This window comes from Sapajus apella, unplaced genomic scaffold (genome assembly GCF_009761245.1).
Source record: "Sapajus apella isolate SASKATOON/1434 unplaced genomic scaffold, GSC_monkey_1.0 scaffold169, whole genome shotgun sequence".
In the NCBI taxonomy this organism is placed as follows: domain Eukaryota; kingdom Metazoa; phylum Chordata; class Mammalia; order Primates; family Cebidae; genus Sapajus; species Sapajus apella.
In genome coordinates, this window is record NW_022437109.1 from 1,616,260 (window position 1) to 1,639,989 (window position 23,730).

Consider the following 23,730-nt stretch of genomic DNA (forward strand, 5'->3'; position numbering starts at 1 on the left):
ATTTGAAAAAACAGATGAACCGTGTAGTTTAAAAGTATTTAAAAAGTTGAGAAAATTAGGTATGTCATGAACACATAAAAACTATGTAAACACTAGTCTATTTTCTCATTTACTACCATTAAATATACACAAATCTATTTTTAAAAGTTAAAATTTATCATAACTTATGCATACACTTAAAGACACATGTACAGCCATCCACAGTTGAGAGTAATGTAAACACTCATAAAAATCCAGCATTAGCCAGAGCAATCAGGCAAGAAGAAATAAAGGGTATTCAAATAGGAAAGGGGAAGTCACATTGTCTCTATTTGCAGACGACATGATTGTATATCTAGAAGACCCCATCGTCTCAGCCCCAAATCTCCTGAAACTGATAAGCAATTTCAGCAAAGTCTCAGGATACAAAATCAATGTGCAAAAATCACAAGCATTCCTATACACCAATAACAGACTTAAGGAGAGCCAAATCAAGAATGAACTGTCATTCACAATTGCTACAAAGAGAATAAAATACCTAGGAATACAACTAACAAGGAACGTAAGGGACCTCTTCAAGGAGAACTACAAACCACTGCTCAACAAAATAAGAAAGGACACAAACAGATGGAGAAACAGTCCATGTTCATGGTTAGGAAGAATCAGTATCGTGAAAATGGCCATACTGCCCAAAATAATTTACAGATGCAATGCTATCCCCATCAAGCTACCAATGACCTTCTTCACAGAACTGGAAAATACCCCCTTAAACTTCATATGGAACCAAAAGAGAGCCTGCATAGCCAAGTCAATTCTAAGCAAAAAGAACAAAGCGGGAGGCATCACACTACTGGACTTCAAACTATACTACAAGGCTACAGTAATCAAAATAGCATGGTACTGGTACTAAAACAGAGATATAGACCAATGGAACACAACAGAGGCCTCGGAGGCAACACAACATATCTACAACCATCCGATCTTTGACAAGCCTGACAAAATCAAGCAATGGGGAAAGGAGTCCCTGTTTAATAAATGGTGTTGGGAAAACTGGCTAGCCATGTGCAGAAAGCAGAAAGTGGACCCCTTCCTGACATCTTACACTAAAATTAATTCCAGATGGATTAAAGACTTAAACATAAGACCTAACACTAAAAAAACCCTAGAAGAAAATCTAGGCAAAACCATTCAGGACATAGGCGTAGGCAAGGACTTCATGACCAAAACACCAAAAGCATTGGCAGCAAAAGCCAAAATAGACAAATAGGACCTAATCAAACTCCATAGCTTCTGCACGGCAAAAGAAACAGTTATGAGAGTGAATCGGGAACCAATAGAACGGGAAACAAATTTTGCAGTCTACCCATCTGACAAAAGGCTGATATCCATAATTTACAAAGAACTAAAACAGATTTACAAGAAAATAACAAACAAGCCCACTCAAAAGTGGGCAAAGGATATGAACAGACACTTTACAATAGAAGACATACATGAGGCCAACCAACGTACGAAAAAATGCGCATCATCACTGGTCATTAGAGAAATGCAAATCAAAACTACATTGAGACACCATCTCATGCCAGTTAGAATGGCGATCATTAAAAAATCTGGAGATGACAGATGCTGGAGAGGATGTGGAGAAATAGGAACACTTTTACACTGTTGGTGGGAGTGTAAATTAGTTCAACCACTGTGGAAGACAGTGTGGCGATTCCTCAAGGACCTAGAAATAGAAATTCCATTTGACCCAGCAATCCCATTACTGGGTATATATCCAAAGGATTACAAATCGTTCTACTATAAGGACACAGGCACACAAATGATCATTGCAACACAGTTTACAATAGCAAAGACCTGGAACCAACCCAAATGCCCATCGATGATAGACTGGACAGGGAAAATGTGGCACATATACACCATGGAATATTATGCAGCCATCAAAAAGGATGAGTTCGTGTCCTTTGCAGGGACTTGGATGAACCTGGAAACCATCATTCTCAGCAAACTGACACAAGAACAGAAAATCAAACACCGCACGTTCTCACTCATAGGGGGGTGTTGAACAATGAGAACACATGGACACAGGGAAGGGAGCATCACACACTGGGGTCTGTTTGGGGGGAAACAGGGGAGGGACAGCAGGTGGTGGGGAGTTGGGGAGAGATAGTATGGGGAGAAATGCCAGATATAGGTGAAGGGGAGGAAGGCAGCAAATCACACTGCCATGTGTGTACCTATGCAACAATCTTGCATGTTCTTCACATGTACCCCAAAACCTAAAATGCAATAAAAAAAATCCACCATTAAATCATAACTGCATAAAATTTACTACTGTACAGATAATAATTTTGTAGCCATCTCCTGTTGCTACTGCAGTGAGCTGAAGCATTGTGAGTATCCACTTAAAACACCCTGTGATGCTACAGTTATCTCCATGTAAGCAGTTCATCTCTCCAGAAAATTGCATATGCCAGTAAAAACTGATCTCTTGTGGTTCTCATATTTTTCAGGTTTAGTGCAATATTCTAAACCTTAGGTAAACACCATGGGACCCACAAAAAGTGCCACTAGTGGTGTTAGAAGTGCTCCAAAGAAGCCAAGGAAAGTCATGACATTACCAAAATAAGTTGATATGTACCACAGACTGAGGTGTCCAGCTGCAGGTGCCCACCATTTCAGATGGTTCATTTTGTAAAAAGTGCCACAAACTTATGGTATTGATAAATGTAGCATCCAAGCCCAGCTAATTTTTTTTTTTCATAGAGACGGGGTTTTACCATGTTGCCCAGACTAGTTTTGAACTCCTGGGCTCAAGCAATCCACATGCCCTGGCCTCCCAAAATGCTGGCATTACAGGCGTAAGCTACCATGCCTGGCCAACTGTGCTATTTTGAATACCAAAATACAGGCTGGGTGCAGTGGCTCATGCCTGTAATCTCAACACTTTGGGAGGTCGGGTAGGAGGATCACTAGAACCCAAGAGTTCAAGACCAGCCTGGGCAACATAGTGAGACTCCATCACAAAAAAAGTAAAAGAAATAAATAAAAATAAATAAGTACCAGCCAGGCACGATGGCTCAAGCCTGTAACCCCTGCACTTTGGGAGGCCGAGGTGGGTGTATCACCTGAGGTTGGGAGTTTGAGACCAGCCTGACAAACATGGAGAAACCCCGCCTCTACTAAAAATACAAAATTAGCTGGGCAAGGTGGCGCATGCTTGTAATCCCAGCTACTCGGGAGGCTGAAGCAGGAGAATCGCTTGAACCCAGGAGGCAGAGGTTGCGGTGAGCCAAGATCGCACCATTGCACTCCAGCCTGGGCAACAAAGGTGAAACTCTGTCTCAAAAAAATATAGTATTTTTGTTGGCATAATACAAAATCAGCTTTATTTATCTTTCTTACCTTTTTTTTTTTGAGATGAAGTTTCTCGCATCAGAGTGCAGTAGCCCGATCTTGGCTCAGTGCAACCTCCGCCTTCCGGGTTCAAGCGATTCTTCTGCCTCAGCCTCCCAGGTAGCTGGGATTACAGGCATGTGCCACATGCCCAGCTAATCTTTTGTATTTTTAGTAGAGATGGCGTTTCTCCATGTTGGTCAGGCTGGTCTCAAACTCCCGACCTCAGGTGATCTGCCCACTTCGGCCTCCCAAAGTGCTGGGATTACAGGCGTGAGCCACTGAACCCAGCCTATCCTTCTCATCTTAACGTCTTCTCTAACTAATTACACACCACACCCCTCTCACTTTCAATACAAACTTTACCCTTACCCTATTTACTATTATTTATTACATAACTCAGGAAACTCTCCTAACTCATTCCCCTCTATCCTTCTCACCACCTGCTTAAAGACTGAGAATGGCCGGGCTGACACCTGTAATCCCAGCACTTTGGGAGGCCAAGGCAGGCAGATCACAAGGTCAAGAGATAGAGACCATCCTGGCCAACGTGGTGAAACCCTGTCTCTACTAAAAATAAAAAATAAAAAAATTAGCCGGGCGTGGTGGCTCACATCTGTAGTCCCAGCTACTCAGGAGGCTGAGGCAGGGGAATCACCTGAACCGGGGAGGTGGAGGTTGTAGTGAGCTGAGATCTCACCACTGTACTCCAGCCTGGCAACACAGCAAGACTCCATCAAAAAAAGAAAAGAAAAAAAAAGACTGAGAATATGCACCTAAGGGGGTAAGAAACCTCTCTGTAACAAAGGATTTCTCCTTGGAGAAAGAAAGAATTCAGACTTCTATTAGGGCATCTTTGCCAGGTTGGCCAAGAAAAACACAATTCTGAACCGCTCAACAGAGACACTTCTGAAAGCACTACTCAGGGGGGTTAAACATGGCAAGAAGATACTGGAGTCCAACCTAAACAGCTACATTGACAACATTAAGGGTACCTCTGACAAAAAGACCAAAGTCAATGGATGTGGCAAAGCCAGTAGCAGCTAACGATTTATATTATGATAATCTATAGTTAATATTTAGTTTTGTAAATGTATATTTTTATTTGATATTCTAGGATGATAATTCTTAAAAGATTAAATATGTTATCTACTTATTCAGAGGTAGGATCTTCCTTTGCTGCCCAACCTAGAGTGTAATGGCACAATCATGGCTCACTGCAGCCTTGACCTCACGGGTTCAAGCAATTGTCTCAGCCTCCCAAGTACTCGGGACTACAGGTGCATGCCACCATGCTCGACTGAAATTTTTTTTGCGGGGGTAGATATGGTCTCTTACTATGTTGCCCCAGCCAATCTCAAACTCCTAGGCTCATGCAGTCCTCCCACCTCAGACTCCCAAAGTGCTGAGATTACGGCATAAGCCACCACATGCCCAGCCACTTCACTGATTTCATTTCAATTTTATGAATTTCAAAAGCTGTGAATAAAACCCAAACGTTATACTAATACTAGTCTTAGAAAAAGTAATCTTGGTTCAGTGTTACACTCACCATTTATTGCAGCTTTTGTATGTACATGTAATTACTTTTTTTTTTGAGAGATGGGTCTTGCTATGTTGCCCAGGCTGGAATGAAGTAGCTATTCACAGCCAGAGTCATCATGCTTTATAGTCATTAACTCCTGGGCTGAGTGCTCTTTCTGCCTTAGTCTCCCAACTAGTTGGGACTTCACCTGCCATCACCACACTCAGTTATCTTCTCTTAAATATACTCCCTTACCACCACCCTTATGTCTTAAATATCACACCTTTCGGCTGGGTGCGGTGGCTCGTATCTGTAATCCTAGCACTTTGGGAGGCCAAGGCAGGTGGATTACCTGAGGTCAGGAGTTCAAGACCAGCCTGGCCAACAGGGTAAAACCCTGTCTCTACTAAAAATACACACACAAAAATTAGCCAGGCATGGTGGCAGGTGCCTGTAATCTCAGTTACTTGGAGGCTGAGGCAGGAGAATTGCTCGAACCCTGGGGGCGGATGTTGCAGTGAGCAGAGATTGTGCCACTGTACTCCAGCCTGGCCAACAAAATTGAAACTCTGTCTCAAAAAAAAAAAAAAAAAAAAAAAATCATGCCTTTTATTCCTTCTCTTTGTCTTTCCTATCCACTTCATTATGCATGTGTACCTTCTGGTTATCACTCTTCTCTGATTCTTTCACACTTCTGCTTATATATGGGATGTCTTCTATTTACCTGTTTCACATAGTTTTTGAAAAGCCATTTCCTCCATGAAGCCTTTCTTCCTGCATACAAATATAAATTGGTACTCTCTGCTCTGCAACTGGGATTTTCCTAGAAACACTTACATTACCAAAGTTTTCCCTAAGCATGTTCCAGGAAACATTAGTCACATGAGATGGTTAAAAAAGAAAGGGATTCCATGGTCAAATAAGTTTGGAAAATGCTGAATATCCTACCCTCTAGAAACTCATGGATCTTTTTATTAAGGGCACTAAAGTCTAGCAGCATGAAAGCAGGTTTAACTTTAATTTGGTAGTTCTTAAACTCTGACAGCGAAACCTTAAACTATCATCACTTTTTGAGAAATTCTGTTGTACAAAGTACAAATCTGTACTGTTATTTTTGTTCACTACTATAGTATGGTGTATTTTCTCCATATCTTATCACATCTGTCAGTTTATGCATATGTGCTACAAAAGGCAATCTGAGAAGCCTAAGAGGATAGAAATGAATTCTTATCCTAGTAGATACCAAAAATAGTATGTATGTGTGGGGATATCCTATAAATGTATTTCAAAAGCTCTTCACTTTTCTATTATCAGGTTTTTAAAGCCTTCTTAAAGTGAAACTGATCATCCAAAATGTATGCCATAATATAAAATTTTCTTTTGAAAATATCTTAAATTTAAATTTAAAATATTTATCAGAAGGCTAAGGTGAAAGGGCAGCTTGAGCCCAGGAGTTTGAGACCCACCTGAGCAACACAGCAAGATCCTATCTCTTAACACTACATGAAAATATGATAAATAGTTGCTCTCTGCTGATCTAATGTAGATTTTTTTATATTCCTTGTTTCTATTATTTGTTTTTAAAAATCCAGTGACACCAAGAATATTGATGTCCCCTTAAAATCTCTTCTTTGATTGGGCACAGTGGCTCATCACGCCTGTAATCCCAGCACTCTGTAAGGCTGAGGTGGGTGGATCACCTGAGGTCAGGAGTTTGAGGCCAGCCTGGCCAATATGGTGAAACCCTATGTCTACTAAAAATACAAAAATTGGTCAGGCGTGGTGGCATGTGCCTATAATCCCAGCTACTTGGTAAACTGAGCCAGGAGAATCGCTTAAACATGGGAGGTGGACTTTGCAGCGAGCTGAGATCACACCACCACACTCCAGCCTAGAAGACAGAGCACGACTCTGTCTCAAAAAAAAAAATACACATATATATATTTTCCTTGAGGCCAGGTGCCATGGTTCACACCTGTAATCCTAGCACTTTGGGAGGCCAAGGCAAGAACGATGGCTTGAGTCCAGGAGTTTGAGACCAGCCTGGGCAACATAGCAAGACACCACCTCTACAAAAAATTTTAAAAGTTAGCTAGCTGAACGTGGTGGCCTGCACCCACAGTCCTAGTTAGGAGGCTGAGATGGGAAGCTCACTTGAGCCCAGGAGATCAAGGCTGCAGTGAGCTGTGATCGCACCACTACATTACAGTCTGGTGACAGAGCCGGGCGCAGTGGCTCACGCCTGTAATCCCAGCACTTTGGGAGGCCGAGGCGGGTGGATCACGAGGTCAAGAGATCGAGACCATCCTGGTCAACATGGTGAAACCCCGTCTCTACTAAAAATACAAAAATTAGCTGGGCATGGTGGCGCGTGCCTGTAGTCCCGGCTACTCGGGAGGCTGAGGCAGGAGAATTGCCTGAACCCAGGAGGCGGAGGTTGCGGTGAGCCGAGATCGCGCCATTGCACTCCAGCCTGGGCAACAAGAGCGAAACTCCGTCTCAAAAAAAAAAAAAAAACAAAAAACAGTCTGGTGACAGAGTGAGACTCTGTTTCAAAAAAAAAAATAATAATTGATCACTAGTGGTCAATGAAAAAAATAACAGTAAAAAATCCCAGCCAGGCACAGTGGCTCACTCCTGCAATCCTGGGATTCTGGGAGAGGGAGGGTTGAGGTGGGCAGACTACTTGAGCCCAGCAGTTCAAGACCAGCCTAGACAACATGGTGAAACCTTGTCTCATCTCTTATTCATTTACTTCTAAAAATTAGAAATGGTGTCTCACTATGTTGACCAGGCTGGAGTTCGGTGGCTTTTAACAGGCATGATCAGTGTGAACTGTGGCCTCAAACTCCTGGCCTCAAGTGATCCTCCCACTTCAGACTACCCAGTAGCTGGGACTACAGACAAGTATCAGTGCACCCAACAGATGCATTTTTATATTAGCACAATAGCTATAAGCCAGGCGTGGTGGCTCATGCCTGTAATCACAGCACTTTGTGAGGCTGAAGTGGGCAGATCGTCTGAGGTCAGGAGTTCGAGAGCAACCAGGCCAGCATGGTGAAACTCCATCTCTACTAAAAAATACAAAAATTAGCCGGGTGTGGTGGCTGGCACCTGTAGTCCCAGCTACTCGAGAGGGTGAGGCAGGAGAATCGCTTGAATCCAGGAGGCAGAGGTTGCAAAGTGCTGAGATTAAGCCACTGCACTTCAGCCTGGGTGACAGAGCAAAACTCCATCTCAAAAAAAAAAAAAAAAAAAAAAAAAAATCCACGTCTACTCCTTTGGATTATTAACCTTAACATTTCACATAGGGTATGCAGGATTAATTGGAAAATTTTAAAGCTTATGCAGACAGGCTTGCATAAAACATGTCATAATAACTGTATATCATAATTGCATTTTAAATGACAAGTTGCTATTTGCTGAATTTTCTGAATGTCAGATAGTTTGCAAAGCATTTCATATGAAGTACCTTATTTAATCCCACCAACAATCATATAAGGTGAGTAATACTATTATCCCTATTTAGAAGCTTTAAAAGATTAGTAGCAAACATAACATCTATTTGAGATCAAAGCCCATGTGCTTTACCAACTAATCACCATACAACAGTACCATATGGTAAGCCTCCCTACATACATAAATCTAACAAAAAATTGTGTCCTACTGCAGCAGTTCTCGATGTGTAGTCTGGGGTCACACTTAAGAAAGATTGATTGATTAAGCACTTTTGTGTTTTTTGAGCCAGGGTCTTGCTGTTGTCCAGGCTGGAGTGCAGTGGCACAATCACAATTCAGTGTAGCTCCAGCTTCCTGAGTAGCCAGAACTGCAGGTAACCTAACTTTTTTTTTTTTTTTTTGGCAGAGATGGGGGGGTCTCACTATGTTGCCCAGGCTCATCTCCAACTCCTGGGCTCAAACAATCCTCCCACCTTGGACTCCCATAGCACTGGAATTACAGGCATGAGCCAGCACACCCTGCCAATTAGAACACTTTCTTTGTTCTATGCCTTCTTCTAGGTGCTGAGGATGCAATGGTGAACAAAAATCATCTATTGTTAGTGATTTACATTCTATCTGGGGGTCAGGGGAAACATGCATCTCAATAAATAAATAAGGCAGTATCTTTTTTTTTTTTTTTTTTGAGATGGAGTCTTGCTCTGTCACCCAGGCTGGGCATGATCTCGGCTCACTGCAACCTCCGTCTCCCTGATTCAAGAGATTTTACTGCCTCAGGCTACTGAATGCCTGGGATTACAGGCACGTGCCACCATAACTGGCAAATTTTTGTATTTATAGAAGAGACAGGCTTTCATCACGTTAGTCAGGCCGGTCTCAAACTCCTGACCTCGTGATCTGCCCACCTCGGCTTCCCAAAGTGCTGGGATTATAGGTATGAGCCACCCCACCAGGCCAACAAGGCAATATCTTTTTTTTTTTTTTTTTTTTTGAGATGGAGTTTCACTCTTGTTACTCAGGCTGGAGTGCAATGGTGCAATCTCAGCTCACCACAACCTCCACCTCCCAGGGTTCAAGTGATTCTCCTGCCTTAGCCTCCCAAGTAGCTGGGATTACAGGCATGTGCCACCACATCCGGCTAATTCTGTATTTTTAGTAGAGATGGGGTTTCTTCATATTGGTCAGGCTGGTCTGGAACTCCCGACCTCAGGTGATCTGCCCGCCTCGGCCTCCCAAAGTATTGGGATTACAGGCATGAGTCACCACGCCCAGTGCAAGGCAGTATCTTATAAGGAGGAAAGCTATAAAGAAAATAAAACAGGGGCTGGGCACAGTGGCTCGTGCCTGTAATTCCAGCACTTTGGGAGGCTGAGGTGGGTGGATCACCTGAGGTCAGAAGCTCAAGACCAGCCTGGACAACATGGCCAAACCTTGTCTCTATTAGAAAAATACAAAAATTAGCTGAGCATAGTGGTATATGCCTATAATCCCAGCTACTTCCGAGGCTGATGACAGGAGACCTGCTTGAACCCATGAGGCAGGAGAATCGCCTGAGCCCAGGAGGAAAAACAATAGGGTAATGTGATAAGAGAATGATAGCGGGGGTGGGGAGGGGAATAGAAGTGGGCTTTTAGGCAACGGACAGAAGGTCAACCTCAAAGGAGATGACATTTGAGCTGAGATCTGAAAGACAAGGACATCAAAGCAAATTTTTCAAATAGCTAAATTTATGAAGTTTGAAGGTTTATCCTTTATTCTGAAAAAATGTCCTTCTAACATTTTTGGAATTAAAATATAACCTCTTTAGTAATGTGATAGTTTATAAAATGGTAGGTAGTGATGCTATAAATGTAGTATATTTTTATGTCCATTTTTGGCAAAATAAAAAGTTGACAAACATGATCTCACAAATTAAAAATAAAAGTTAGCTGGTTGATAAAATAAAGCCTAGAGACCATCGGGCAATATGGAACACTAAGATGAGAGACAATGGATATCTACATTGCAGAAGACTAACAAAGGTCATTCTATATTTTGGTTTCAGGATTCTTTTATATTGTTAAAAATTATTCAGGACCCCAACGATTTTTATGTGGGTTATAGCTATGGCTATTTACCATATAACCCGGTGTGGTGGTTCATGCCTGCAATCCCAGCACTTTGGGAGGCCGAGTTGGACAGATCACAAAGTCAAAAGATTGAGTGCATCTTGGCCAACATGGTGAAACTCCATTTCTACTAAAAATATAAAAATTAGCTGAGCGTGGTGGGGCGCGCCTGTAGTCCCAGCTACTCAGGAGGCCGAGGCCAATGAATGGCTTGAACCTGGGAGGTGGAGATTGCAGTGAACCAAGATTGCACCACTGTATGCCAACCTGGCAATGGAGCAAGACTCCGTCTCAAAAAAAAAAGGGAATTAAACGTAAGAATTTAAAAACATCCACTAACTCATTAAAAACAATAAATCCATTACAATTAATAAATTATTTCTTTTCTTTTCTTTTTTTTTTTTTTTTTGAGAGAGAGTCTTGCTCTGTTGCCCAGGTTAGAGTGCAGTGGTGAGATCTCAACTCACTGCTACCTCCACCTCCTGGGTTCAAGCGACTCTCTTGCCTCAGGCTCCTGAGTAGCTGGAATTACAGATGCATGCCACCATACCTGACTAATTTTTGTTTTTTGTTTTTTTTCTTTAGTAGAGATGAGGTTTCACCATGTTGGCCAGGCTGGTCTCGAATTCCTGACCTTGTGATCTGCCCACCTCAGCCTCCCAAAGTGCTGGGATTACAGGCATGAGCCACTTCCAGGCCCTTTTCTTTTTTTAAACGGAGTCACACTCTGTCGCTCAGGTTGAAGTGCAATGGCACCATCTCAGCTCACTGCAACTTCCACCTCCAGGTTCAAATGATTCTCCTGCCTCAGCCACCCAAGTAGCTGGGATTACAGGCATGTGCCACTAAATAGGCCCAGCTAATTTTTGTACTTTTAGTAGAGATGGGGTTTCTCCATGTTGGCCAGGCTGATCTCAAACTCCTGATCTCAAGGGATCCACCACATCTAGCCAATAAATTATTTCTTAATTAAAAATAACTATTATTTTGTAAAACAAAAATTTAGTGGGAGTAAACTGTTTTACATTTTTGCAAATCTGTTTACTGTCTGGCTTGAAAGAAGACACGTGGGTTCTCCTACTTGCTTCTTTATGAGAATGGGCAGGCCCAAGGCTGTTTGGGAACTTTCATCCTGCATATACCACACTATCCATGGAACACTATACAATATCAATATACTTTGAAAGAAGCAGGAAGCCGTCTACTATAATGGTAAAGTGCAGGCCTTGGAGTCAAGGCTGCTTAAGTTTGAAACCTGGCTCTATTTATTGTTCATTATCTATGTACCTTGAACAAGTTATTTTAACCTCACTGAGCATTTACACAGTTTATTATTTTACCTGTTACCAGTGTAATTTACATATGTATCACTAATAGATTTACTCAGTAATAAAAACAATATATTAACTAATGAATTGTTATATTACATGAAATCACATAATATGAACTCAGTAAATGTTATTTTCTTACTAAACTGTTAGTGATATGTTTGTAAAATTAACTACATTAATGACTGGAAATTTAAGAGCATTATTAAGTAACAACAGAATACTTGTAAGCAACTTGGGCTTTGAATCCACCGTATTTCTTTTCTTTCTCCCACTTACCTTCACCTTCTGTTTATATAAAACAAAAACAAAATTAAGTTTATGCTTGGCCACCCTAAAACCAGGTATGGCTTCCTCTTCCTACACTACAAATGTTCTGACAATTTCCCCCAAATAATCAATTTACTTCTCTGAGACTCAAATAATTTTTTCATAAACTTATAAATTCATCTGTTATAAATTTATCTTTTATAAATTCATATCTTGCACAGCTGGCATCAAGATCATAGGTAATACATGTATAATAGCTAGTAAGTATCCTCAGTAAACAATAAGGATCCGGCAATCTAATCAAAGTGATACTTATTCTAAACTGTTATAGCATATAAAACTTATTATCATACTTCCCAGAACTAGTTATATTGGTTCAATTCCTATCTTAGTTACTAAATGTTAAGTTCCTTATAATTCCATCTCTTTCAGCACCTAGTACAGAGGTTTACACAGAGGAAGCCCTCAATATTTCCTTTTTTTTTGAGACTGAGTTTTGTTCTTGTTGCCCAGGTTGAAGTGCAATGGTACGATCTTAGCTCACTGCAACCTCTGCCTCCTGGGTCCAAGCAATTCTCCTGCCTCAGCCTCCCGAGTAGCTGGCATTAAAAGCATGTGCAACCATACCTGGCTAAGTTTTGCAAGAGACGGGGTTTCACCATGTTGGCCAGGCTAGTCTTGAACTCCTGACCTCAGGTGATCCGCCCACCTTGGCCTCACAAAGTGCTGGGATTACAGGCTCGAGCCACCATGCCCGTCCAGCACTCAATAAAGTTCATTTTTTGATTCTGCATCTTTGGACATAACATATTATAAGAGAATTTTAATTATTCAAGTAATACTGCCTCCTGGACACAAAGATCATCATTTTAAAAGACTGTATCATGGTATACTCGAAAACTATCATGATGGCAAAGGAACACAAAAACAGCTCAGGATCCATCCTAGGTTTTTTACAACAAAAAATGTTAAGTTATAATTCCAAACATTAAAAGATTCTTTTTTCCTTTCACAGTGCAACTTTTACTAAAGGGTAATAAAGAAACTCTCTGCTAATGGATTCCAAAGAACTAGAAAGTGTAAGTAAGTGAAATTAATTATAAGAGAGTGAAGTGAAGAAACAGAGATGAGGGAGAGATCAAGGCCTCAATCAAACTACTAGTAAAATTTAAGCCCAGCAAGCTAAACATTTCATTTCTTTCATCAAGGAGCCTCTATTTCAGTTTTCTCTAAACAAGAGAATAAGAATGAAGCATTTTTTAAAACTATCTTTATCTTAGCCAGAAAAGCTTTAATGTTTCAAAGCACAGATGGAATTGTTGCCTTTTTTCAAAAGGAATAACTAGGTTCTACTACATTCTCCCTAAGATGTACATTCCTCCAGTGTCCTATAATTAATATCCGTGGGGGAAGTGGAATCTGAAATCACTACAAACACAAGTACTTTTTGTTTCCTTGACAAACAGATGAGAAAATCAGTCAAGCTGGTTCGTACATTGTTCTGTCCTTGGGTAATTTTTATTAGGTTCTCTGAGTTCCTTCAACAAATTAAACTTCATATATCCTTAATTCTCAGTTGAAATTTTAAAACTGACCAAATCTCCCCTTTTAACTTTTAAGAGTACTATTATTATTATTTTTTTTTTGAGACGGAGTTTCACTCATGTTACCCAGACTGGAGTGCAATGGCGGGATCTCGGCTCACCGCAACCTCCGCCTCCTGGGTTCAGGCAATTCTCCTGCCTCAGCCTCCTGAGTAGCTGGGATTACAGGCACGCACCACCATGCCCAGCTAATTTTTTGTATTTTTAGTAGAGACAGGGTTTCACCATGTTGACCAGGATGGTCTCGATCTCTTGACCTCGTCATCCACCCGCCTCGGCCTCCCAAAGTGCTGGGATTACAGGCTTGAGCCACCGCGCCCGGCCAAGAGTACTGTTATAAAACAATAAACACTTGGAAAAAGTGGGAGGAGAAAGAAGAACATAACTGACAAAAGCCTAGACAGAAGAGGGTAAAGTCATTCAACCTGAGTAAGCTGAACAACAACAAAGAAAGAATAAAATCAGTAAGCCTCTACCCCCCACAAAATTATACACATACATACAATCTTCCCTTCTCTACAGACAAAACTAACATTAAAGTAATTCTGGGGTGGCCATGTGAAGTTTGTCAGTAGTGTTTCACACTTTGAATTAAGGGAATGTTTATTTGCGACAAAATTTACCATTTAGCTTACTATGGAATTTGGTATAGCAAAATTATGTTTTACATATTGCTTTGAACTCACCTAAGGCCATGGATGAAATCACCCTTCTGTTGTGAAAGACAAAGCAACTCAAAGGAAGAACATAACAACTGCTTGGTAAGTCGCATAATACAGACAAAAAGGCTTAATATATATACCATTACAATAATTATAGCTGATAATTAAGACAGTTCCATGTTTTGAAACATTGTCAGGAAACCTGGAAAAATACCACCTATAACTCCATGAACCTAGAACAATGGAATGAAAAAAAGCTGACTTCGGAATCTAAACGGGGGAGAGAGGATGGATAATAATGCAATTATAACAGAGCTCCTGCTCAATAAATCCAGAAATGCCATTAAGCCTAAACCAAGAGTAAAAATATCCAAGAGATTAAAATAATTTATTATTTCTTTGGGCTGCTGAGACAAAGTTTACCCTGAACCTCAAAAAGAACCTAAGCCAAGAACACACTAGACCAGCTAAGTAGAGTCTTCTAAAATACCAGAATGCCCCAACAGCCTTCTGAGAATAGAGGAATAAACAAAGTGCTTTTCCTATATTCTCACTCAACAATCAACAAAGATTTATTTGACCAAATGTGTGAGGGTTTTCCCCACATACACCAAGCATGCAATTCTGCAACGAACACCAGCTAGATACCCTCCAATTCAATTCTGACACTGGAGGATAGCATCAGATCCCATAGATTGACTGCTCAGTCTCGCAAGACTGCCCCCTACTTCCCATGCCAATCACAGATCTCAGGTTGTTTTAACATTTGCTCTGACCCAGCCACCATAAATCAGGAGTTTACACAACCCACTTCTTGGGTTCCATTAATTTGCTTGACGAGCTCACAGAACTCAGGGAAACATGTTTACTGGTTGATTATTAAGGACCTAACAAAGGACACTGATGAACACCAGATGATGGATGGGGCAAGGTAGGGCTGGGGATGCAGAGCTTCCAAGTCCTCTCTGGGCATGCCAACCTCCACATGTTTGGCTGGCTAGAAGCTTCCAGAAACTAGTCCTTTTGGAATTTTATGCAAGTTTTATGAAGGCATAATTTATTAAACTATTGGTCACTGGTGTTCAATTTATCCCTTTAGCCCTTCCCCCCTCCCCAAACGTTAGAGGATAGGGCGGAAAGTCACAACCTCTAATCCTGCCTTGTTCTTTCCAGTGACCAGTTTTTTTTCTTTCTCCATCCTTAGGCTACCCAGGGGATGCCCCCAGTCGACTCATTAGCATATAAAATGACACATCACTCTGAAGATTCCAGGATTTCTGAAGCAGTATGCCAGGAATGGGATAGAGGCCAAATATAGATTTCATAATACCACAGCCTTCTCTCTGGACCTCTTCTCTATCTGTACTTGCTACTCTTACTAGATTTACTCCCCTGTCTACACTCTCTCTAGTTCATCTCCTCCAGCTTCCTGCTCTAAAAACAATCCATATATTAGACACCCTGTGGTGATTGCTGCACAACTCTATGAATATATTAAAACAATTGAATTGTATACTTTACATTAGTATATTTTTTGTGACTTACATCTTTAAAAAGATTTCTCAAAATAGACATCCCAAACCTAACATACCCAAAATTAAATTTCTCATCATCTTCCCAAAATCTGCTCCACTCACAACCTTCCCCCTATCAATAAATGTCAACTCTAATCTTTCTAGTTGCTCAAGCAAAAAAAAAAAAAAGTCATTCTTGATTATTCTCCTCCTCTCTCACCCCACATTTAATCCATACAGAAATCTGGCTGGACCCACTTTCAAAATAGATCTAGAATTAAATTACTTATTACTTCCACTGGCGATAACCTGGTCTAAGCCATCAATATTTTACATTGGATTACAACAGTCATCTAATTGGTATCCCCATTTCAGCAGCAACCAGAATAACCTTTTAAAAACAAGCGAGTGCCAGGTGCGGTGGCTCACGCCAGTAATCCCAGAACTTTGGGAGGCTGAGGTGCGCGGATACCTGATATCAGGAATTCGAGATAAGCCTGACCAATATGATGAAACCCTGTCTCTATCAAAAATACAAAAATTAGCTGGACGTAGTGGCACGTGCCTGTAATCCCAGCTACTCCAGAGGCTGAGACAGGGGAATCACTTGAACCTGGGGGATGGAGGTTGCAGTGAGCTGAGATCATGCCACTGCACTCTAGCCTGGGCAACAAGAGCCAAACTACTCCCTTTCTGCTGAAATGGATCCCCATCTCACTCTGAATAAAAACCAAAGTCCTTACAATGCCTATAAAACCTCTGGTGAATCCCATTTTGCCCCTCCCCAACATCACCCACCATAATCTCTTTGAACTCATCCGCTGATCTCGATTTTAACTACTTTTTTTGCAGCCACAGAAGCTTTCTTGCTACTCCCTAAACTCACCAGGCACACTCTAACTTCAGGACTTTTGTTTTTTCTGTTCACTTAGTATCGAACATTCCCACCTTATACCCTCATGTCCATATTATTTAGTATCGTACCTCCCTACTCAAATGTCACCTTTTCGGCCGGGTGCGGTGGCTCAAGCCTGTAATCCCAGCACTTTGGGAGGCCGAGGCGGGTGGATCACGAGGTCAAGAGATCGAGACTATCCTGGTCAACATGGTGAAACCCCGTCTCTACTAAAAATACAAAAAATTAGCTGGGCATGGTGGTGCGTGCCTGTAATCCCAGCTACTCAGGAGGCTGAGGCAGGAGAATTGCCTGAACCCAGGAGGCGGAGGTTGCGGTGAGCCGAGATCGCGCCATTGCCCTCCAGCCTGGGTAACATGAGTGAAACTCCGTCTCAAAAAAACAAACAAACAAACAAACAAAAAAACAAAAAAACAAATGTCACCTTTTCAGTGAGGTCTTCCCTTACTATTTTAATGTAAAACTGCACACCCCTCTGTTTCCCCCTTCCCTGCTTTCTGTTTTTCTTTTTTCTTTTTCTTTTTTTTCTTTTTTTTTTTTTTTGAGACGAAGTCTGGGTCTTGTCGCTCAGGCTAAAGTGCAGTGGCAGGATCTTGGCTCACTGCAAGCTCCGCCTCCTGGGTTCAAGTGATTCTCCTGCCTCAGCCTCCTAAGTAGCTGGGATTACAGGCACATGCCAAACACCCGGCTAATTCTTTTTTTTTTGTATTTTTAGTGGAGACGGAGTTTCACCATGTTTGGCAAGCTGGTCTTGAACTTCTGACATCAGGTAATCCACCCGCCTCAGCCTCCCAAAGTGCTGGGATTACAGGTGTGAGCCATCATGCCTGGCCCTACTTTCTGTTTTTCTAGAAAATTTATCACCTTCTATTATATTTAATGTTTTATTTTTTTATTTATTTTGTTTGTTGTCTGTCTCCCCTTACTAGAGTATATGCTCTGTGTGTGTGTGTGTGTGTGTGTGTGTGTGTGTGTGTGTGTGTTTTCTCTTTTGGGATGGAGACTCGCTCTGTTGCCCAGGCTGGCACGATCCTAACTCACTGCAACCTCTGCCTCCTGGGTTAAAGCAATTCTCCTGCCTCAGCCTCCCAAGTAGCTGGGACCACAGGTGTGCACCACCGCATCTGGCCAAATTTTAAGCTCTGTCAAGACAAAAATTTTTGTTCATTCTGTTCACCCGCTGTATCCCCTGTGCCTAAACAGTTCCTGGAACAGTAGGTGTGCAATAAATACTGAAAAAACTGAATGTAAACTAGGGATTTATAAACAAATTTCACCTTAGAACTCAAAGTTAGGGTCTGTATCTAGCCCACCTGTATTACTAATCTGTTTACAAATAATATGTGATTAAAAAGTTGTATGCCTATGGCAATACTGTTACATTCTACATGTCATCAATCTAAATGAACGTTACACTTAGAAAGGTTTTTACCCAGATGATAGCTTCAATAATTATGTTCCATTTTTTTTTTATTTTGAGACAGAGTCTTGCTCTGTTGCCCAGGCTGGCGCAATCCTGGCTTACTGCACCCTCCATCTCCTGGGTTCAAGTGATTCTCCTGCCTCAGCCTCCCGAGTAGCTGGGTCCACAGGTGTGCGCCACCACACACTTATGTTCCACTAATTATGTTCCACTTGTTTTCCCTTTTTAAATTAATCAAAAATATAAATACATGCATATCAGAACTTCAAATCACTAAGAGAGAGTTCTGTCACAGAGAGGGAAAAAAAAAAAACAAATACAAGAATTTAAAATCTTGACATTCTAATTAATCTATATAGTCTAAATCCTGAATAAATAAGCAAGCTATCAAACTTTTCTTGCACTGTAGAAAACATGAATAGGAAAGCCCATGTAGGACAGTGGGTAAGAGTGTATACTGGTAGATCAAGAATGGCTGGGTTTGAATTCTGTCTCCATCTCCACCATCTATTAGCTCTGTAACCATGAGCAAGTTACTTAAGGTCTTGATGCCTCTGTTTTCTAATCTGTAAAATGGAGAACATAATGATACCTACTTAAAAGAGTTGTGAGAACTGAATGAATTAGTTTGTGTAAAATCGTTAGAGAACAGTGCCTGGCACGTAGTAAGCACTTAACAAAAGTTAGCTATAAAATTATTACCAGCTTCATAGTCCATCTAAGGATCTTGAGACCCAAACTGAGAAACCATTGGCACAGATAAAAATGGTAACTGTACTTTGTAAATTCTCTGCAAAAAAAAAAAAAAAAAGAAAAAAAAATCCTGTATGAAGAGATTTTTTTTCTAGTCTATGTTTATATGTTTCATTTGTTAAAAACATACTGGATTTACTTCAAAGTACTGAGGGAAAGGAGGTAAAGGAAATAGATGAAAAAAGACTGTTAAGTGATAACTACTGAAGTGGGGAGATCAGTAGAAAGGGCGGGGGTCATTACCCTTCTATTTTTATACATATTTAAAGTTTCTATCAAAAATAGCTAAAATGAGTCTGTAATCCCAGCACTCTGGAAAGCCAAAGGGGGAGGGTTGCTTGAGGTCAGGAGGTCAAGACCAGCCTGGAAAACATGGCAAAACCCACCTCTACAAAAAAACTAGCTCTGTGTGGTGATGTGCACCTATAGTCCCAGCTACTCAGGAGGCTGAGGTGGGAAGATCACTTGAGCCGAGGAGGCAGAGGCTGCAGTGAGCTGTGATCACACCACTCCACTCCAGCCTGGGTGACAGAGTGAGATCCTGTCTCAAAAAAAGAATAGAACAGAATAGAATAAAATAGAACTGAATAGAATAGAATAGAATGGCTGAAAGAACACCTTAACAGATTTTCTGCTCTAGAATTGATTAACAATCACCCTTTTACTTTTCCTGCAGAAACTTACTTAAACTCTGGTACCTTCCAAAACAAACCAAACCATTCAATAGTCAGAAACAAGACAGAATGGATAGCTGGGCAAAGTGGCTCATGCCTATAATCCCAGCACTTTGGGAGGTTGAGGTGGATGGATTACTTGAGGTCAGAAGTTCCAGACCAGCCTGGCTAACCTGGTAAAACCCCATCTCTACTAAAAATACAAAAATTAGCCAGGTGTGTTAGCACACACTTGTAATCCCAGCTACTAGGGAGGCTGAAACAGGAGAATCATCTGAACCCGGAAGGCGGAGGTTGCAGTAAACTGAGATCATGCCACTGCACTCTAGCCTGGGCAACAGAGCAAGAATCTGTCTCAAAAGAAGGACAAAACGGATGTCATGAACACAATATTTTCCATTTTGTCCTACTAGTTCTTCAGAGCATAAGCTAATTTACTAGAGAGGCTGGTCTAATTTGTCTCTCATAATCTGGGAATATAATTTCCAGCACTGTGCCCAAAACAAAATTCTGATGTAATTATTTTGAATACTCCAGATCTTGAGACTTTCTCTGCATAACCATCATCATAATTTTTATCATCATAAATAAATAATAAATAATTTAAATGTTTTCTATGTGAAGCAGAGAACTACTTATAGATGAAAAACTGTAGTTTAAGTAAAAAAGTGACTGGAGTTAATATGTAAACATAGGCCTAATTCTAAAAGCCTGTGTTTTTATACTTTTCCATATTGATTCCCACTTGACATTAAAAATGGGAAAGAATGGCTGGGCCCAGTGGTTCATGCCTGTAATCCTACCACTTTGGGAGGCCAAGGCAGACAGATCGCTTGAGCCCAGGAGTTCAGCCTTGGCAACATGGAAAGACCCTGTCTCTACAAAAAAACAAAAATTTGGCCAGGTGAAGTGGCTCACGCCTGTAATCCCAGCACTTTGGGAGGCCAAGGCGGGTGGACCACTTAGATCAAGAGTTTGAGACCAGCCTGGCCAACATGGTAAAACCCCATCTCTACTAAAAAATACAAAAATTAGCTGGGCATGGTGACATGCACGTGTAATCCCTGCTACTCAGGAAGCTGAGACATGAAAATTGCTTGAATCCAGGAGATGGTGGTCAGGAGATGGAGACCAACCTGGCTAACAAGGCAAAACCCCGTTTCTACTAAAAATACAAAAAATTAGCTGGGCATGGTGGCATGCACCTGTAGTCCCACCTACTCGGGAGGCTGAGGCAGGAGAATGGCTTGAACCCAGGAGGTGGAGGTTGCAGTGAGCTGAGATCGTGCCATTGCACTCCAGCCTTGGTGACAAAGTAAGACTCTGTCTCAAAAAAAAAAAAAAAAAAAAGGAGAGAGAGAGAGACAGAGAGAGAGAGAGAAAGAATGAAATATAGAAATGATAATCTGGGAAAGTTGCACATCAAGTCCATATACTTCCAACTACTATATTTGTAATTTCTTTCACTAAATTATCAATGCTTCCTTCAGATAGACAGAAATTAAAACAATTCTGTTGTTCCTTAAGTTCTTGATTAGCTATTTCTCAACATTCCAGCCTGGGTGACAAGTGCGAAACTCTGTCTCAAAAAAAAAAAAAAAAAAGCTGGGCTCGGTGGTGTGCGCCTGTAACCCCAGCTACTTGGGAGGCTGAAGCAAGAGAATCACTTGAACCTGAAAAACAGAGGTTGCAGTAATCTGAGATCGCGCCACTGTACTCCAGCCTGGGCAACAGAGAGAGACTGTGTCTCAATAAAATAAAATAAAGATAAACAGATACATGTAATTTAAAAAATCTATTAAGACTCCATCTCCAAACAAACAAACAAACAGAAATAAGGTGATCAAAGAAGGTCTTTCTGAAGGGGTAATATTTGAGCTTAGATCTTAAACAATGAGAAGTAAGCAGGATGTGAAGAAGCCCTAGGCAGGGCAGATGGTATGGGACTTATATATCAATGTAAAAGAAATTTAGATCTTCACCTTACTGCAATGGGATATCACTGCAGGGTTTTAAAGCAGAGGAATGACATTTGCTTATGCTACAGAAAGATCACTTTAGAAAATAATGGTAATAAATGCTAGTCAAGCAAATTTAAAGAACTCATCGATGGAACATATCCTCAGGTAGCCATTTCTCTAAATTATTTCCTTTAATACAAACAAAAGTCTCATTACGCATTATGAAATAAAGGATAAAATAAAAATATCTCTGGAATAGCTAACAGTTACTTAAATTTATCCTGAGGTCTAAATATAAATTACCAAATAATGGATGTCAGAAGAAAAGAGATAAGCAAAGTGGCATCAGGAAAATGGACAGCAAGGCTGAGAAAGCCAAAGATGCCTACTTCACAATTTTTCCCAAAGCTAACTTAGAAACCAAACTTAAACTAAGTCTAACTGTAAAGAATTAAGAACTTAAATGAAAACAAGGCCCAATGCATAAACTGTTTTCATTGTGCCCCACACCACTCTGCCGAATATTTCTCTCAAAACGCTTTATTTACAATGAGATCAATGAAGTTCTTTAAATGTAAATACAAAACGTCTAAAACTAATCTTAACCGTTTTAGAAAGTTAAATTCCATTCCACTAGAAACAGCATCAAAGTATGAAGTTGTTTTAGCCAAAAGCACTTAACTATATAAGCTATACACAATGCACTTCAACTGAACCACTGCCCTCCTGAAGCAATCATTTTTTCACTCTTAGGTATCAACAGGCAGGGCGCGGTGGCTCACGCCTGTAATCCCAGCACTTTGGGAGGCCAAGGACGGCATATCACGAGGTCAGGAGATCGAGACCATCCTGGCTAACATGGTGAAATCCCATCTCTACTAAAAATACAAAAAATTAGCCGGGCGGGGTAGCTTGCACTTGTAGTCCCAGCTCCTCAGGTGGCTGAGGCAGGAGAATCACTTGAACACGGCAGGCGGAGGTTGCAGGCAGCCAAAATAGCTCTGCAACCTGCACTCCAGCCTGGGAAACAGAGCAAGACTCCATCTCAAAAAGGTATCAACAAAGGAAATATGCTCAGACAGAACAGCAACAACAGCAGAGGTAAAAAATTCTGGCTTCATTGTATCTCATTATTGCTGACTAGAAAAAGACTACAATCCTCACTTGTGATCCCACACAGCGGGAATGGGACAGGGACCAACTTATTCTTGCAAACGATGGAACCAAACAGTTAAAGCCCCAGAGCCCAAAGGTGAGGAAGTATAAAATGCTTGTATAGTTTAGTAAAAATGTTTTAAAATAGGGTGGAGAATAAGTTCTCTCACATTAGAACTGCTTGCAATATATCACTGGCATACCAAATACATTAATCATTATTTTACAAAGTTAATGCTGAAGTCAAATCCTAACCCCACCATTTTACTGAGTAACCTTCAGCAAGTTAACATTTCTGAGCCTTAGTTTTCTCGTTTGTAAATCAGTGATTTAAAAATCTACTTCTCAGATGATTTTAAGGTACAATGAGATGACTGGGCACATAGCAGATACTTAACATGTGAGTTTCTGATGATGACTGTTAGCATATTTGATTTTTGCACGTTATAATTTTACCTCTGGGCAAGAAAATATTTGATCTGCTATTGGTAAACACAGGTAATTCTGTTTTGTCTCTATAATTTCTCTGCATTATTATTCAAAGAACCACAAAATATCCCTCCCAAAACTTTAAACACAAATAGTTTGAAGCATGGGGCCGATAATTTCGAAAGCTTTATCTGTCTGTTCTCTAAAAGGTAAACAAAACAAAACACTGTAGGAGCAATGGCAGAAGTAGAGTAAGGCAGAATAACTGGATGATGGGTCTCACTGGTGAAATGCCGCAGGCAGGAAGCAAAGAAAAATTCTAATAGATATATATGGAGTAAGAGTTAACCCTCTCTTCTCAGCAGGAACCAAGAGTGACTTCTCCACACTTCCTCCTATAAGATTTAAACCTTTTGCAAACAATTCATGCTTTAACAGAGCTCGTTTCTGCAGTAAAGCAGCAAAATGGAAAAACCTCCAGGATAAAGACAAAAAAAAAAAAAAAAAAAAAAAAAAAAGACATTACTAGAGAAAAAGGTACTACATATTCAAAAAGCACATTTCTTGTTGTCATTACC

General features: G+C 40.8%; 1 protein-coding gene and 1 long non-coding RNA gene across 2 annotated transcripts in view; both read right to left on the reverse strand.

Moving 5' to 3' along the window:
- The window catches only part of RPRD2 (regulation of nuclear pre-mRNA domain containing 2), a 110,915-nt gene that overhangs the window by 85,383 nt on the left and 1,802 nt on the right, over positions 1-23,730 (reverse strand). The window lies entirely within an intron of this gene.
- LOC116542503 lies at positions 16,011-17,359 on the reverse strand. The gene is made up of 2 exons (XR_004265249.1): positions 17,182-17,359; positions 16,011-16,844 (listed from the first exon to the last, which is right to left on the reverse strand). It is a non-coding gene; the product is annotated as an uncharacterized LOC116542503 (long non-coding RNA).